Source organism: Limulus polyphemus, unplaced genomic scaffold (genome assembly GCF_000517525.1).
Source record: "Limulus polyphemus unplaced genomic scaffold, Limulus_polyphemus-2.1.2 Scaffold10934, whole genome shotgun sequence".
NCBI lineage: Eukaryota > Metazoa > Arthropoda > Merostomata > Xiphosura > Limulidae > Limulus > Limulus polyphemus.
Window position 1 is genome coordinate 1 of NW_013676544.1, and position 3,084 is coordinate 3,084.

Here is a 3,084-nt window from a genome sequence, read left to right on the forward strand (position 1 = left end):
TTATTACAGTCTGTCTCATCATTATATTTTACACAACTTATTACTCTTTAACTCATCATAATATTCTTCACACATTATTACAGTCTGTCTCATCATTATATGCTACATAAGTTATTACAGTCCCTGTCATCATTATATTCCACAAAAGTTATTACATTCTATCTCATCATTATATTCTACACAAGTTATTACATTCTATCTCATCGTTCTATTCTACACAAGTTATTACAGTCTATCTCATCATTCTATTCTACACACGTTATTACAGTCTGTCTCATCATTGTATTCTACACAAGTTATTACAGTCTATCTCATCTTTCTATTCTACACACGTTATTACAATCTATCTCATCATTATATTCTACAAAAGTTATTACAGTCTATCTCATCATTATATTCTACACACGTTTTTACAGTTTATCTCATCATTATATTCTACACACGTTATTACAGTCTATCTCATCATTATATTCTACACAAGTTATTACAGTCTATCTCATCATTATATTTTACACAATTTATTACAGTTTAACTCATCATAATATTTTACACACGTTATTATATTCTAACTCATCATAATATTTCACCCACGTTATTACTGTCTAACTCATCATAATATTCTACACACGTTATTACAGTGTAACTCATCATAATATTTTACCCATGTTATTACCGTCTAACTCATCATAATATTCTACACACGTTATTACAGTCAAACTCATCATAATATTTTAAATATATTATCATATATAAAATAAAGTTTAGACCAACTATTAATGAACAACATCTAATAAATACAACTTTTGACACTTTCACATGTCGTCTTTATTCTAACTTGTGTTTGTTTGCCAGAATAAGGGTTAAAACTTGTATCCATATAAATTCGTTGATGTTACGTACCAGTGGATCTAAACTTCATTTGACATCTGAGAAACCGACATTATCTTCATTCTAAACAAGATATTTGACCGTGACGTACAGTTACTGTGTGTTAAAGCAAAACAAAAAAAGTGAAAAGTTAAAATGTTGAAGAATGTGGCGTTTAAAGATACTGGATAATAAGATCCTTTCGTAATTCATACAAAACTCCTAGTGTTTCTACAAGAGTGATATAAGCTTCTTGGTGTTATGAAGAGAATGACGTAATACTCTTTGCGTTATGACGAGAGTGGAATAATCTTACTAGTGGTATGACGATAGTGACGTTAGATTCTTGGTGCTTCGACAAGGACATGTGCCCAGGTTTGGATCCAAGACCTTAAAATATTGTATTGCACTATAGTTTGATATTCTCGCCAACATTCATATTATTGACTCGCCAACATTCATATTATTGACTCGCCAACATTCATATTATTGACTCGCCAACATTCATATTATTGACTCGCCAACACTCACATTATTGACTCACCAACACTCACATTATTGACTCGCCAACATTCGTATTATTGACTCGCCAACACTCATATTATTGACTCGCCAACATTCATATTAAATCATTTCATTTATGTCTTAGATTTAACGAAGCAGCTGCTCTCTATTCCTTATTAGGCCTAACTATGTTGATGAACATCTCAATTTACCTACAACTTTTTTAGAATTCTTTCACGTGACGCAATTCGCAGACCCAAGATTCCAAATATAGTTTACTTACTCACACAAACCAACCAAGACTTTCACATCTCATCTAAATCTAAAACGTTTTGGCCATCATCCACTTTTACGCCTTAGTAAAATATCTCCGTGTTCAGTGTTATAATATTTTTTCATCCTCCATTTTCAGCAGCTAATGTTAACCAGAAGAGAAAAGAAAATTAAATGTTTTCTGTAGCCATTTTTTATATCACAAAAAGTATCCTATCCTTGAGTACACATAAACTACTTTATAGTTGAGTGTTTAAGTATTCCGATTTAAAGCGATTGTTTTAATAAATGTGTCTTTAGAATAACTTGTGTTTATAAGATCTGTGAGGTTTACAACTTTGAAGGAATAGTACAAGAAGTTTGAAAAATCGCCATCTTTGAATACATTAGCTTCAAGTATCAATAACTTTCTAATTTGCTACAGAAAAGCTGAAATACTTAAACATATAGTTGAGAACATTATATGAAAACTCTTATGGAGCTTCCTCACGTCCGGTCATGTTCTACCTTACGACTGTACATCTTGACAATAGTCCTGCAGTGTAGTTTCCATTGCAAGAGGCTGTCATTTCCAAAGCGTATCCCCCATAATTGTAGTTTCCAACCCCCCATGTAGTGTATAAGGACGATGGTTCCCCAGTGCTTGCTTCAACAATACGATCGCAAATATTCATATGTGATGCGTCTAGAAACATGACCGGTATGACTTCATATGGAATAGCATGCATAAACACTTCATTCTGCAACTACTTGGGATATGCGACTGTTGGATGGATATGTCGTGGAATCAATTTGCATACACGTGACTCATGTCGATTTTATAGACAGAGGTTCTTTTTAATTATGTTGCTGCTGTTGTCTGGGCCAAGTGTATCTTGATTTTCACTCACCTGTTACAATACGCTGCATTTTGCTTACTATGACTTGTTGCAGATCTCTTTCTGGCTAGTCCTAGTGACCCAAGTTGATTCATAGTCCTTTGTTTTCGAATGCTATTAAATACAAAACATATATATATACCTCCCTTGAAGTCCCCGATCTCAAGACATCTTTATGATCTGAATGTCGGAAAGGACTTTTGTTTACACATCCTTCCCAAAAGCGATCAATTCTATATCATCGCACTACCTACGATCGCCAATAATATCAAAATGTAGTTCTTACACAAAATGTCGACTTTAGTTCTCAAGTTACTTGCTGACTTGCATATTTAAAATCGTTTCATTATAATGTACTCAACATTCTGTATAGCGGTTATTACTCTCCTTTGTAATGTACTCAACATTCTGTATAGCGGTTATTACTCTCCTTTGTAATGTACTCAACCTTCTGTATAGCGGTTATTACTCTCCTTTGTAATGTACTCAACCTTCTGTATAGCGGTTATTACTCTCCTTTGTTAATGTACTCAACCTCTGTATAGCGGTTATTACTCTACTT